This window comes from Hyperolius riggenbachi, chromosome 12 (genome assembly GCF_040937935.1).
Source record: "Hyperolius riggenbachi isolate aHypRig1 chromosome 12, aHypRig1.pri, whole genome shotgun sequence".
In the NCBI taxonomy this organism is placed as follows: Eukaryota; Metazoa; Chordata; class Amphibia; order Anura; family Hyperoliidae; genus Hyperolius; species Hyperolius riggenbachi.
In genome coordinates, this window is record NC_090657.1 from 189229099 (window position 1) to 189245199 (window position 16101).

Sequence of the window (16101 nt, forward strand, 5' to 3'; positions counted from 1 at the left end):
ACTGCTGACACCCAGTCATGGCTAATCAGCACCATTTGTATGAGGGAGGCGATGTTTCCTGCAAAGCATCGCTCTGGTAAGCATTGGCGGGCACAGCGTGCACCCAGGTAAGCGGGGGCAGGACTTCTGGCACTCAGGTGCTAGAGGTGAGAAGCGCGTCCCTATGCTCAGGGCGAAGATAGTTACTCCTGTGCGCGTATGTGCAGAGGAGGGGGCGGGGCCGCGGGGAGACACCTGTCAGACCGCGGCGAGCAGTGCACAGGAATATGATGTAGGCGGGGGGCGCGCAGTGCATAGGCGGCTGAGGTAGGCGGGGGCGCGCAGTGCTCAGGGATGGCGTGCGCGTTTCTCGCCGTGTCAGCGGAGTGACGTCACTAGAAGGAGGAAGTGAAGCGTTCTCCTATAATGGCGGAGGTGAGAGGAAAGCGTCGACTGAAGACGTGAAGGGGACGGTCGGTGCATCTCATCCCGGCTCCGGTGTGTATATTAAGAAGCAGTGCAGAGGGGGGTCGGTATGACCTGACAAGGCTCTCCGCATCTCCTGTCAAAGAGCTGAGCCAGGTGTCTGCGCTCCTGCTGCTGGAGAGGAGAGGGGGCACCTCCAGTACTACCAGAGCCTGCTCCTCCTGCTGGAGAGGAGAGGAGATGGGGCACCTCCATAATGTGTATAGAGGGGGTTACCTCCAGTACTACCAGAGCCTGCTCCTCCTGCTGGAGAGGACAGGGGGCACCTCCAGTACTACCAGAGCCTGCTCCTCCTGCTGGAGAGGAGATGGGGCACCTCCATAATGTGTATAGAGGGGGTTACCTCCAGTACAACCAGAGCCTGCTCCAACATAATATGTATAGAGGGGGTACCTCCAGTACTGCCAGAGCCTGCTCCTCCATAATGTGTATAGAGGGGGTTACCTCCAGTACTACCAGAGCCTGCTCATCCTGCTGGAGAGGAGATGGGGCACCTCCATAATGTGTATAGAGGGGATACCTCCAGTACTGCCAGAGCCTGCTCATCCTGCTGGAGAGGACAGGGGGCACCTCCAGTACTACCAGAGCCTGCTCCTCCTGCTGGAGAGGAGATGGGGCACCTCCATAATGTGTATAGAGGGGGTTACCTCCAGTACTACCAGAGCCTGCTCATCCTGCTGGAGAGGACAGGGGGCACCTCCAGTACTACCAGAGGCTGCTCCTCCTGCTGGAGAGGAGATGGGGCACCTCCATAATGTGTATAGAGGGGGTACCTCCAGTACTGCCAGAGCCTGCTCCAACATAATATGTATAGAGGGGGTACCTCCAGTACCGCCAGAGCCTGCTCCTCCAGTACTACTAGAGCCTGCTCCTCCTGCTAAAGAGAGGGGGCACCTCCAGTACTACCAGCGCCTGCTCCTCCATAATGTGTATAGATAGGGCACCTCCAGTACCACCAGAGCCTGCTCCTCCTGCTGGAGAGGAGAGGGGGCACCTCCAGTACGGAGCAGTGCTTTTCCATAGACTTCAATAGGAATCATTCCTATTGAAGTGCTCAGTGAGTAACGTCGGCTCCGTCAGAAGACTGAGCCGAGGTTGCTTAAAAACATAATAATTCGGCCTCCAGCAATCGCTGGAAGCCAAATTAATTCATTCCCCCACTATCCATGGCGGCCTGGAGGGGGAATAGTAATTAAATCGGCCCGGACTTGTGCAGAAGCAGGATCAGCCGTATAACAGCTGGATCCTGCGCCCAAGTCTACTGGCGCCGATTTCAAATGTACTCCCTCCAGTACTACCAGAGCCTGCTCCTCCATAATGTGTATAGAGGGGGTACCTCCAGTACTACCAGAGCCTGCTCCTCCATAATGTGTGTAGAGGGGGGGTACCTCCAGTACTGCCAGAGCCTGCTTCTCCATAATGTGTATATAGGGGGCACCTCCAGTACTACAGAGCCTGCTCCTCCTGCTGGAGAGGAGAGGGGGGCACCTCCAGTACTACCAGAGCCTGCTCCTCCATAATGTATATAGAGGGGGCACCTCGAGTAATGCCAGAGCCTGCTTCTCAATAATGTGTATATAGGGGGCACCTCCAGTACTACCAGAGCCTGCTAATCCTGCTGGAGATGAGGGGGCATCTCTAGTACTGCTAGGGCCTGCTCCTCCAGTATTACTAGAGCCTGCTCCTCCTGCTGGAGAGGGGGCTCCTCCAGTACTGCCAGAGCCTGCTCCTCCTGCTGTAGAGGAGAGGGGGCGCCTCCAGTACTATCAGCCTGCTCCTCCATAATGTGTATAGAGGGGGTACCTCCAGTACTGCAAGAGCCTGCTCCTTTATTTAAATCCAGAGAGGACTCCTCCAGTACTACCATAGCCTGTTCTTCCCACCTATCCCAACCTTTCTATGGTGTCCAGAGAGGCCTCCCCCTCCACTGCCAGACTCTGCACTCCACCTGCAGGATTTCCTCTCCTCCTTCCTCCTATTTTTACCTTCAATGATACAGGAAGAGGGTACACCTTCATTACTCTGTATAATCAGAGCTTGTTCTTTCATGTAGAGATGTTGCATTTAAAGTAGCCCTTCACCACAGGTACCTCTTATTGTCACATTGCATAGTAAAGATGAATGTTCAGTGTTGTCTTGTCACTACTTTTCCATGGTCCACATATAGTGCAGAGAGAGGTCTCCTCTAATACATCCCTTGCTGCTACCTGTTACTGCCCCTACACCAGGCATGGGCAAACGTGGCCCTCCAGCTGTTACGGAACAACAAGTCCCACAATGCATTGCAGGAGTCTGACAGCCACAGTCATGACTCATAAAGGCAAATGCATTGTGGGACTTGTAGTTCCGTAACAGCTTGAGGGAAGAGTTTGCCCATGCCTGCCCTACACAGTGAGGAGAGGTGGGGCATCTCTATCAGCTCACCTCCTCAAATTACATATCTCTGCCCTCCTACAGTGTTCAAAGTGTATTTAACCTATACTGCCTGTTTTCTCTATAAGCTGTAGAGATGATGCACTCGTAGCACCTTTACTGCTGAAAACGGAGAGGGCAGGTTTTAGGTTATTTTTCATCCCTGCTGTACAAGTTTGCAGAAATGTTACACCTGCAGTACCTCACATTGCATCACCAATCTGCTCTTCTCTATAGTGAGTAAAGAAGGGGAATCTGAATCAACCTGTATTACCAGAACCTCTACAAAGCTCTGTACCCCCTAATTGCTATTATTCTCCAGTGTTGCAGAGGGGGCTCCCCCATACATGAGTGTGTGATTGTTCCTTCCTCATCGCACAACATGGGGGAGCAGTAGTGACAAGCTACAAGTTTGACAAGTATGCAAATTCAGATTGGACTGGAACCATAAATTTAAATCGGCAGATTTGGTAGTTGGGGGAACTGGCGTCTAAATGTTTTCTATGGTTTCTGGGGTTTGGAAGAATGGCTCCAAACTTCTGCATTGATTTGAAATTTCCATTTGGACCATTGGTAATTAAAGCGGACCCAAACCAAACATTTTTTTTTAATTCAAAGTATTTAGTTGCACCACTCTGACACATACAAAGATAAACACTCCTTCAAGCCTATGAGCATTTCAGCGCATGCTTTTCACCCTTCTCTTTTCATAACTAGGGTTACACAGGTGGCAGTCATTACTTCTGTGCTTAGTAGGAGGTTTTTTAGATCATGGGTGTGTTTGTCATCAGCCACCCTCCCTGACCGAGGCGTCGTCTATGGGAAATCTTACGAAAGCTGAGATCGCCTCCCCTGTGACATCATCAGTAGCAGCCTGTGTTTTGTTTTTTATCTCCTCCACCAGTCTGCCGGATTCTGTCCCGGCAATATGAAAGGAAGGGAGGGGTTCCTCCAATAAATGTAAAATATTTTATGTTTGCCATCATGCAGCTGAAAAAAAGGCTGCTATTTGTTATAGTTTAGAAAATAGATTTTGTTTCTGAAATCTTTGTATTTTTTAGTTTGGGTCCAGTGTAATAGTTCTTTCATGTTGTGTAAATATGCATGTTTGCTGTAAGTCGTCGGCTCGTGTAGCAGATGCTATAAGCTTTTCTGCTACTAGCGATTTGATCCCCTAGAGTGGTGATCTGCAAACTTGGCTCTCCAGCTGTTAAGGATCTACAAGTCCCACAATACATTTGCCTTTATGAATCATAGCTGTGGCTGTCAGACTCCTGCAATGCATTGTGGGACTTGTAGGAGAGCCAAGTTTGCAGATCACTGCCCTAGAGTATACGTGTCAAACTCCGGCCCACAGGCCAAATCTTGCTCTCAGAGCCAATACAGGTGGCCAGTAGACATTGAGGTTTGCCTGCGACTAGGACCCAGTGTGCAATTTTGGCCCACTTTGTATTTGAGTTTGACACCCTGGCCCTCGGGGAACAAGGAACCGCAAATAAAGCCAACGCTACATGCAGCATCTTGGAAAATGTGATTAGTCTACTGCGCAAATACTGGCAATCGACAGTAAATGCATTGAGATAAGCGCTGCCATTTTTGTCAATTTGGGACGTGGTGCATCCCAGCGGTAAATGCTGTACACACTCGACATTCTAAGCTGGCCCTTAGTATAAAGCGTAATAAAACTCTGACATACCATTCAATAAAAAATTTCTATTACCCATACAGTTATCATATTTGCTTTAATGCACAAGTAATATTGTCTGTTTACAAATTACAAGTTCCCAAAGTACAGTTTATCTGCTCTGAAAGCTGTTATTGCATTTTATTGCATAGCTGCTGTCTTTATATATGAAAAATCTAGTGATCACTTCAAATATAACTATGTGTAATAAAAAGTAAGAAAACACATTTTTATTGAATGGTGTCTAAGCTTTATCCCTCTAAACAATTTTCTGCAATTTTTTTTATGAATTTATCATGTGCTATTCACTTAAAGAGGAGCTGTTAGGTATAGGGTCTCAGAGAAAATAAACACATATATCAGTAGCTAAAGATTGGCTGTACTTACATTACATATGCATTTCACTGTCCACGTTTGTACTTCACAGAATTTGTATATAGTATATGCAGAGATAGATGCTCCTGACAGCTCATGGCAGGCTCCATGTTTTTCTGTCAAATGTGTCGTCATGTCCTGCCTGATTCCTGATCACAGATAAGCTCGTTCTTGAACAACACGGTGTGCAGTGAATATTAATGAGCCATGTGGCTAGGAACAATAGCTGACTCCTGCAGAGTACTCTGCCCCGAGATTTATCAGTGCTACACAGCTAGACGGATTACAAGCTTCTGTAACGTCTCATTAGCAGCCGAGGGGAGGGCCCCAGAATGCTTTGCAGTTTAGCTGCGGCTTGCGTCTTTATGGGTCTATAACAGACTTGCTGATAAGCACACATCAAAGGTAACTGAAATGTTTATCTTCACTAATGGCTTTTGAGCTTCCTTCTAAACTGTTTAACACAGGAGAATAGAGGTTTAAATTAGCTTCTGCAGCCTGACAGTTACTCTTTAATGTATGCATTTTCCTAAAATATTTTTTCCCTGCACCTCCTTCAATTAGGTTTATAGGAGTTCTACATGCTAGTCAGTGCAATGCTTTTGTCTCTCTCCCCCTCTTTTGCAAGGCTTGTACAATACGTCTGATTACTCATCATGTCCTTAGGGATAGTATTAGAATAATACAGTATATTTGCATGTAGACCTTATTAGCAAGTTGCGACAGTGGAGTAATTGTACCATCAGTCTTCTGGCAGTAGCATCTGAGTGATCTGGTAATGTTAGCACCTTACTGGCAAGAAAACTTGTGTTCAGCAGTTCTGTCCCTTGCCCCTGATTGATAACACATTTACATACTTCGCTGCTTTGCAGTGCATCCAGCAAATTAACTGTATGAAGCATAACGTACAGCAGTTTTGTTTTTTGTTTATTTTTTGCTTCCTCTTGATCTCAGATCTGAAGATGGTATTGAAAAAAGTCATAAGTAAGTAGGCCCGTTTCCCCGCTTCTCCTGCCTGGCTTTATGTTTTGGTTCCCTTTTTGCTGCAGGTAATTGGAATACAATTCTAGATTCATCTCTGTGTTAACACCTCTGGGTGTTTTATCTAAACACTATAAACTTGGAAGTGATAAATCCCCAGTCTGTTAATGTACAATTAGACTCTGATTAGATTGGGTAAGCAGAGGGGAAGGACAAGTACATAGAAACCTGGTCAGGGATCAGAACACTTCCCAGAATGAAGCACCGTACACACGCTAGATCAGGACTGGGCAAACTTTGCACGACCTGGGCTGCATTCCTAAAATACTCTTCCATCCCTCCCTGCAGAGTCACGAGCGGAAGGAAACCAAGGGTTAACCCTCACCTACATGCTGCTTCCTGCATCAGGTCTCCATGGCCACATAGTGTCACGTGACACGTGTCACATGACATGCCACCAGGATGTGACAGCTTGTCGGGTTCCAAGCTTGTGACTTGCGCTCCTCTACAAGCAAGAGCATGGCTACACCTGCGCAGTAAGCTTCGTGTTGCTACGCATGCTTGCATGTGTACAGCGTGGCCATGCTGGTGCGTGAAGAAGAGCATTGTCGCGGTATGCAGGAGGTTTCCCAGACAACGAGATAGGACTGGAGAATAGCATGGCAAGCCTCTAGAGTAGCAAGGTTTGAGGTCTGTACGAAAGCAAACTTTTGTTTTTCATAGCATTTTAGTAAGGGGGCTTTTAGGACCATTGTAGCCCCTCACACACTCCAATGACTTCTGGTTCACCTTGAGCTTGCTGTTTAGTCTGTACCTTTTAGTAAGTAGCAAAACGCAACATGTTTCGGACTAGACCCCCTTCCGGAAGTGTACAAAGCCTCTGGAGTATTGAACTTTTGACATGAGGTTTACCTCAGGTTCTCTTTAAAGTTGAATTGCAGTTGGGCAGAGCACTCAATAAAACATTTCCCTACTCTTTTTTTTTTTTTTATTGACCCATTACTAAGCTGTTCTGATGCTGGGTACACACGTTATGTTTTTTTCGTGCGATTTAGCCACCTGATCGTTTTTTCGGCACGATTTCACACTCTATTTTGTACTCTATTCTCTTATCTTAATTTGTTTTTCTTATCTTTTTCCACTCACTGCTATGAGAAATTGAAAGCGGAAACGATCTGGAGCAATATCGGACATGACGGATTTTATCTATCTGATTCATCTATCACACGAAAAAGTAACGTGTGTACCCAGCATTAAAGGAGAGAGAATCTCACACGATTACGCCATGGCTATAGAGCTGGAGGCTGGGCTGTGGAAGAGGTAACCCAGCCTTTGGAAAAGTTCCTTGGCACTTTTTCCGACCATGAGTGGGGACTTCTCATTATATGCAGGGCAGTATTCAGAGAAACCCAGGAGAAAAAGTGAATTGTATATGGGCCTGGGAGGGGAGGAGGAGGAGGAGGAGGGAAGGAAGAGGTAAAGTGGAGACATGGCAAGAGAAAGGAGGAATGGAGAGTGATGGGATAGAAGACATTTTTAGCCTTGCAGCAATAGGGTCCTATGTTCTAATCTTGGCCAAAGCACAATGGGGATACTGGTGAATATGGCAATAAAGGAGACACATGGGGAACATGGGCAAGGCTGGCTTTACTAGGGTCTCAGGGGAGACGTAACTACTCAGGAGACTGTGGGGACATGGCAGTGCTGGGGTGACACTTTGTGGACATGGCTATACTGAGGATTCTGCAATACATGGTGATAGTGCCTCAGATAATGAGGGAACATTATTAATAGGGGGGTATGGGATAATTTGTAGCTACAGATCTATAAATCAGGAGTCTTAACTATTAAAGGACTACCGAGGTGACATGATACACGTGTCTGTACAGTGCCAAGCACACAGATGACTATGCTGTTTCTTTTTTTATTTATTTTTTTCTTTCTCTGCCTGAAAGAGTTAAAGGACAACTGTCGTGAGAAGAATATGGAGGCTGCTATATTTCCTTTTAAACGATACCAGTTGCCTGGCAGCCCTACTGGTCTATTAGGCCACTGTAGTGTCTGAATCACACCAGAAACAAGCATGCAGCTAGTTTTCTCAGATTTGACAATGTCAAACACCTGGTCTGCTTCATGCTTGTTCCAGGTCTATGGCTAAAAGTATTAAGGCTCGTACACACATCAGACCATAGTCTTTGGTAAATGAAAGATCAGACCAATTTTACCCCCTTCCATGTAGTATGAGAGCCATACTCTACACAGTCTATTCTATGTAGCTGAACTCCCCATCAGATAGAAATCTTTGCAAGATGCTGCACACATTCAAAAGATCAGTAACTGCAAAAGATCCGTTCCTGCCGGGCGGATCGCTCAAAATCAGTCTTATCACCCGAACAACAGGCTGTACACACGCCTGATTTGCCGTGCGGACGACTGAACAACTGGACGTTCAAACGACCCGTCGTTCGCAAAAGTCCGACGTATGTATGGGCTTTTAGATCCCTCTCTGATCAGATCAGAATAGATCAGAGAGGGATCTATCTGTTGGTCGATCTAGTGGCAATCGACTAGTGTATGGCTGCCTTAAAGTGTATCCAAGATGAAAAACTAACTATAGCAAGTAAATTGTCTATATATCTTAGCTAAATTTTAGATTTAAGTTTACACAGGAAATCTAGCTGCAAACAGCTTCAACACTTTATGATTTATTCCTGTGATACGAGGGCAGCCATGTTCTATTTGTCACAGGCTGAGGGCTGAGATGCTGTCAGCTTGCCTGTGTGGAATGCGACAAATTCAGTCCCCTCTCCTCCTCCCTCCTACCCTCTGCCTCTGACATCTCTGGCTAGTAACCTCCTCCTGCCCAGACTGAGCTCCCATAAGCCCTTGCTACAGTACCAAGGCACTCGAAAAAGCGGTGGGCAAGGCTTATTTTGTTTATAGGGAATTGGAGTATTAAAACAATACAAAAAAAGAATTTGGCTTGACGAATGCCGTATAAACTATATGAAAGGAACACAATTATGCAATAAGTAAAAGTTTATCTCGGATCCACTTTAACAGGAAATTGTATGGTGTGTATCTAGTATAACTGTATAGTCTATCTTAGTGATAAGGCTGCTGTTATTGCTGGCCTCTTCCAGCTTGGCACATGTGTGCAGAAGCTCTGTACACATGTGACCTGTTGCTCAGCAATTAGAAAAACAATTAGCTTATAATGAACACAAAAAGTGCAGCGTCAGGGAGTTCTGTTTACCTATGCCAAACATGGTATGTCCTGGTCTGGATAGCCAGTAAATTAATGAGCTGATCACAGTGGAATTCCGCTCTGTGATTGGAAAAAAAATATGCATACCATTTGTGTGCGTCGGTATGGTATAGGTGCTTTTTCTGTTCAGTGCACACTGCTGGAGCCTGGAAACGGGTAAATGTATTTGACTCGGCAGGAAGTGGCTGCTCGGGCTCCATACTGGACTATTGGTAGTACTGCCCTGTTGGCAGCTTGGGTTATATGGCCTAGAGTGGGCTCGGGAGTGAGTAAATGCAATTGTCGCTATCCACGTGCATCATAGTTAACAGAGATAGTGTCCCGGACACTAACTTTAAAGGGAAGATGAGATGAGAAGCGTCTCAGATCAGGCATGCTCGAATGTACCAAAATTCGATTCGGGTACATTCGAATTCGGGTCAGGGGAAAATTCGGACTTTGTTGCGAGTGCCGAAATTTGATTCGAATTCGGTTTGGATTCGAATTCAGTTTGGGATTGGTAACAAAATTCGGTAAAACATTAGTGTTTGCGAATTCGGATGCGTTTTTTTTTTTTTTTTTTTTTTTTTTTTTTAAAAGGGAAATCACATTTAAATAGGTGTAATAAAAAAAAAAAAGACGTATGGCAGCAGGCAATGGCCTCAATTCACTAAGATCATGCTGGAGATAAGGCAAGAGAAAACTTACCTCCACATAAGAGAGTTATCTTATCTCTTCATTCCTTTAAGTTACCTCCTCTGTAGTTATGTTACCTCCTCTGTAGTTATGTTACCTCCTCTGTAGTTATGTTACCTCCTCTGTAGTTTTCACATGCAGTTAATAAACATCCTGTCTTTAACTCTGGAGTTATTTTAAGGATTGAAGAGTTAACTTAAAGACAGAAGAGTTAACTTTAGGTTTGCCTGAGGTAAAATGTTTCATGAATACTACATGCCTTATCACCATGGTAACAACTCTAGAAGAGTTAATAAAGACAGGAGATAAGCTTAGTGAATTGAGGCCAATGGGACAGCAGGAGGATAAATACAGCAGGAGGAGGAGTGTCGTATGGCAGCAGGCAATGTAACGGGACCATGGTACTTAGCGTTGGTACCACGGCTGTAAATAAACAGCAAGATCAGGAGGAGGTTCCGGACAGCAGTCGTGAAGCCCACATTGTGTCCAATGCACAACTGGGACAGCACAGTTTTCAACCCAGACACCTCAGAATTTTTTTTATTTTTTTTTACAACAGTATAGCTATTGTAGTGGCGTAATAGCTAGTGGCGCATGGCAGCAGCGCATAATTCTGTGGACCCTGGCGGTGGGAACACAGACAGCAGGAGGATGAAAATCAGCGCGGCGTAATATGTTGACGCTTTATAAATACAATAAATACATAAATTCATAAATACAGCAGCAGGAGGAGGAGTGACGTGTGGCAACAGCAGGCATGTCACGGGCCATGGTACCTAGCGTTAGTACCACAGTAACTAAAGAAAAACCAGGCCAAATTATCAGGACCCAGGGACTGAAGGTTGATGTCAAAGAATAATTCCCAGGCACCTCATGTCCTCCCCTCGCTGACAACAGGTGCCTGGAACGTGCCTTTAATCCAGGCCTGGTTTATCTTAACGAATGTGAGCCTGTCCACGCCCTCTTGTGACAAACTAGAGCGTTTCTCGGTGACCACGCCACCGGCCGCACTGAAGCACCTCTCGGATAGCACACTGGAAGGGGGGCAAGACAATACTTCCAGGGCGTACTGCGCCATCTCACTCAGATGTGCAAGCGCTCCACCCAGTACTCCATGGGGTCCACAGGCTCCGCGCTGCCGAAGTCAAGCCTATTGAAGGACCCCATATAGTCGGCCACCATCCGGGTCATGCGCTGGCTGTGACTTTGAGAGAAGATGGCTGCTGCACGCACCTCCTCTCTCGGCTGCTCTACCGTCATGTAGAACGCCTGCGTCAATGACAGCAGGTCTCCTGGACGCCTGACGTCGCTGTGCCGGCTGGACAGGGACAGAGGGGGGGGGAAGCCTGGGGGAAGGCTTCCTCCATTCGCCGAGCAAGGATCTCCTGCAACTCCCTTGTTCGCTGGTCACGGTCTCTAGCAGGCAGTAACTGATCCTACCTCCCCCTCAGCTGTGGGTCCAGGATCATGCTGATGCAGGCGTCCTCCCTCGCTTGCATCTGCTTGACCCTGGAGTCTGTGCACAGGCAGCGCAGCATGTGCACTGCCATGGGGAGCAGGCTGGTCCATCCAACAGAGACATCAGGGTCAGCGTCATCCTCCTCATCCTCTGGCCCCTGAGCCTCTTCCTCCTCTCTCCACCCTTGCACTGCTGCTGCGCTCCGCTGTTCCCCATCAGCAGCAACGTCCAGCACCTCCAACTCCTCCTTATCCTCCTCCAGGGACTCAAATACCTGTGCAGCAGTGGACTGCACAGGCTGCTGCTGTTCCAGCTACTTCAGGGCCTCCTCTCCCAAATCGCCAAGGGCACCCACTGGCAGAGGGATGCCCGTTCTTCGCTCACCAGGTTGGTTCCCTGCAGGAAGGGAGCCAACACCAAGCAGACCTGCTGCATCTGCCCCCACTGTGCGATGTGGAACTGGAGTTTGGTGGTGCTGCCGGCAACAGTGGCATCATAGATGTAGCGTTGGACAGCCCTCCTTTGCTTAACCAGCCGCACCAACATTGCCAGGGTGAAGTTCCAGCGAGTTGGCACATCTATGACGAGGCGGTGTCATGGCAGGCCCTCGAGCTGCTGGATGTCTGCCAGTTTTGCTGAGGATGAGTGGCGGAAAGTGTGCACAATTTTCCACGCCGCTTCTAACCGCTCCTCCATCCCCTTGTAGGTGCGCATGAACTTTTGCACCACCAGGTTGAGAACATGGGCCAAGCATGGACCAAGCTGATGGCAGCCAGCAGGTTGGCGGCATTGTCGGACACCACCAATCCGAGTGTGAGGCCTCTGGGGGTCAGCCACGTCTTCTCCTGCTCCCTGAGGTACCAGAGAACGTTGGCTGCCGGCAAGTGCTTTTTTCCCCAGGCCTCTCATCTCCAGCAGCGCTTGGCAGTGGCGGGCCTTCATGCTGCTGTTCAGACGGGATCGCTTGGCGGTGGGAGCTGCTGCTTCTCCCCTGACCCCGCGCGATGGCACCACATACTGGGCGACTGGTGCCGCTGATGTGTCAGAGTGTGGACCTGCTGCTTCCTCGCTCGGGCTTTCCACCAGGCTGACCCAGTGGGCCGTAAAGGACAGATAGTGGTCTGTCCCAAAACGGCAGCTCCATGAATCCATGGTTATGTGGATCCGCGCACTCACGTGATCGAGCGCGCGGACCACGTTGGGGGGGGGGGGGGGAGGGGGAACAGTGAGTTGCTGGAGTTGCTGCTGCTGTGCTCCTGCTGGATAGGCAGGAGGGTGGGATGCTGCTGCTGCTGCTGAAATCTGTGCAGTGGCTGTCTGGTTCTTACCACTGCCTGCGCCACTTTGCATCAGCTTCTCCAACTCACTAAAGTCCTCAAAATGTCTGCTCTGTAAGTGGGTCTGCAGGCACGAGGTACTCAACTTGAGGAGATCGCGACCCCTGCTGAGACTGACACTGCAACTGTTGCAAATTGCACGGGTCGCGTCCACTGGGCACTTAGTGAAGTACCGCCAGTAAAAAAATCAAAATCAATTTCCACTTACCTGGGGCTTCCTCCAGCCCGTGGCAGGCAGGAGGTGCCCTCGCCGCCGCTCCGCAGGCTCCCGGTGGTCTCCGGTGGCGCGCCCGACCTGGCCAGGCCGGCTGCCAGGTCGGGCTCTTCTGCGCTCCAAGTCCTGGTACTTATGCGTCCCACGCCGACGCTCTGACGTCATCGGACGTCCTCCGGGCTCTATTGCGCATGCGCAGAACTACTGCGCATGCGCAGTAGAGCCCGGAGGACGTCCGATGACGTCAGAGCGCCGGCGTGGGACGCAGAAGTACCAGGACTTGGAGCGCAGAAGAGCCCGACCTGGCAGCCGGCCTGGCCAGGTCGGGCGCGCCACCGGAGACCACCGGGAGCCTGCGGAGCGGCGGCGAGGGCACCTCCTGCCTGCCACGGGCTGGAGGAAGCCCCAGGTAAGTGGAAATTGATTTTGATTTTTTACCCACCCTCCCTGAACCTTCCCTTTAACCACCCTGGCGTTCTGATTAAATCGCCAGGGTGGCTGCGGGAGGGTTTTTTTTAAATAAAAAAAAAAACTATTTCATGCAGCCAACTGAAAGTTGGCTGCATGAAAGCCCACTAGAGGGCGCTCCGGAGGCGATCTTCCGATCGCCTCCGGCGCCCAGAATAAACAAGGAAGGCCGCAATGAGCGGCCTTCCTTGTTTTGCTTATATCGTCGCCATAGCGACGAGCGGAGTGACGTCATCGACGTCAGCCGACGTCCTGACGTCAGCCGCCTCCGATCCAGCCCTTAGCGCTGGCCGGAACTTTTTGTTCCGGCTACGCTGGGCTCAGGCGGCTGGGGGGACCCTCTTTCGCCGCTGCTCGCGGCGAATCGCCGCAGAGCGGCGGCGATCAGGCAGCACACGCGGCTGGCAAAGTGCCGGCTGCGTGTGCTGCTTTTTATTTCATTAAAATCGGCCCAGCAGGGCCTGAGCGGCAGCCGCTGGCGGTGTTGGACGAGCTGAGCTCGTCCAGACCGCTCAGCTGGTTAACACACATGTCAAACGTTTGGTGAGGAGACTCTTCCTGACTAGTCTAGAGTTCTTCACAATGCTTTAACAGCCTTCATCAACAGAAGTGTAAATGTTTCAATTGTCAAGGACTTCAAAGCTTCAGCTCCAGATAAGGTGGAACAAAACCCTTCACTTCTGCAATTGTCTGATTAACCCCAGCTCTATTCACTGAAGTCCGCTTTAGATGCAAATGTAGTACAGCCAGATGACAATCGCTTCAAAGCAGAATACACATGTGAGATATAGCAGACAAACCAGATGGCAGTTACCTCTAATATCATGACCAGATCATAAATAGTCACCATGTCCTGCGTATTACTGTACATATCGTCATCACCACATATACCATCCATATCCTCACACCATATCCTCACAGTTGGTCTCCTGGAATGGTTTTTTTTTTTCAGGTCTTTATAAAGTTCAGTTTGGCGTAGTGAGCAGGTTTATCCCTTCACACATACCTCACTGGAGACTGGATTGAAGCTCTTACTCTGCGGGTCTTTAGTTGGTTTTTCTATGTCGGCTCTGTTTATGTTGGGCCGTAATATAGTGGGCTGTGTGCTTTCATTGATCGGTGACATTTACCATTCGCCGTTAATCTCTGTCACATTCCAGAAGTCATAGATAGCATTGCGGCGCTAATGGGCACAGCCCATCTGCTAAGTTGGCGGGGGCCATGCTTCTCTCAGTCATGACTGGGAGATCCAAGCCTGGCCCCACCATTACAGCGAGGAAGACTATCTGAAGAACGCAGCGCATGCTCTGCTCTCCATCCATAGCATCTGGCTGGTGGTCTTACAGCACTATCTAAAGACCTACAGATTGCCCAGCAAGCTTGTGGTGAACCAGAACCCCTATGAGTGTGTAAGGGGCTAAAAACTACCAAAAAGCCCTCCTGCTAAATAGTCATATTAATCCAAAACATGCAGTGATGAGGACCAGTCTGAAACAGTCTGTATGTATGTTGGATTATTGTCTGTAATAACAAGCTGACACATCATTGCATTCCAGCGGATCTGGAGGTGTGGTTAGCATACAGGGACAACAAAAGGATGATTTGCATATTCAGCAGTGATGCATTGTGGGACACCCCAGAGCTGACTCCAACCTGAATAACTGCAATTAAATAAGGTGTAGTATTTTGCATAGTAATGTGTGAGGTGATATTTTGGCTTCCTGATAATCTTAGACCACAGGTATCAAACTCCACTTTAGGATGGACTGAGAAATGGAGATATGTGTTCTATGCGATGACCCCCACCTTTCCCGATTCCATACCATGATGTAAGCGGCAGGGCTGTGGAGTCGGGACAAACATTTTCCCATTCCAACTCTATGAAACCACGACTCCAACTCTGGGTACCCAAAATGGCTCTGACTCCGACTTCTCGACTCCGACTCCTTAGCCTAATACTTAACAGGGCTGTGGATTTTGTACCAAAAAAAATCATCCAACTCCTGACTCAGACTCCTCAGTTTATGAAATCAACAACTCCAACTCCGGGTGCCCAAAATTGCCCCGACTCCAACTCCACAGCCCCTGGTAAGCGGTTCCTAAAATTGTGTGAGAACCTCAGCTCGAGGACTGGACTAAAGGTGCCCATAGATCCAGCGATGTATGGGCAGATTCGACCGAGACGCCTCAAAATGAGCCCACCACGGATGGACACGTGAGCCGAACGCAATGTGAACAAGGCCTAAGCAAATCTGATTAGAGAGAGATCTGTTGGCTGCCCATACAGCGCAGGCAGATTCCCCCATCAATTGCATGCTAAAAATCGATCCAGAATCAGCCTTGTTCGCCACATCTGCCGCCCCAACGCTGTCCCCTAATGTAAATGTCCCCCAGTGCCCCATGTAAAGTATACTTTACCTGTCCGTGGCCTGCGCTTGTCCATCCGCTGCTCCAGGCGCACTCCCCTCTCCATACACACACGCCCCACGTGGTTGCCTAGTAAGGGAGCGTGTCTGACATCACACATGCATGCTCTTACTAGGCAACCACATGGGGCGTGCGTGTATGGAGAGGGGAGTGAGTCTGCAGCAGTGCAGGGACAAGCACAGGCCGCGGACAGGTAATGTATACTTTACATGGGGCACAGTTAAATTAAAGGACAGCGCTGGGGGTTTTGATCGATCATTGGGAAATTGCATGCCGTTACCACCTCACACCCGATCGAGCAAGACGGCCCTACATCTTGCAGCATATGCAATCGAG

At 48.8% G+C, this 16101-nt stretch overlaps 1 protein-coding gene across 1 annotated transcript in view; it reads left to right on the forward strand.

The window, feature by feature from the left end:
• Positions 1-350: 350 nt before the first annotated feature.
• Positions 351-16101, forward strand: part of SPATA2 (spermatogenesis associated 2) — a 49384-nt gene continuing 33633 nt past the window's right edge. Inside the window, exon 1 of the mRNA XM_068264098.1 lies at positions 351-477. The gene's annotated coding sequence lies outside the window, so the exon portion shown is untranslated. The remainder of the gene's footprint in view (positions 478-16101) is intronic.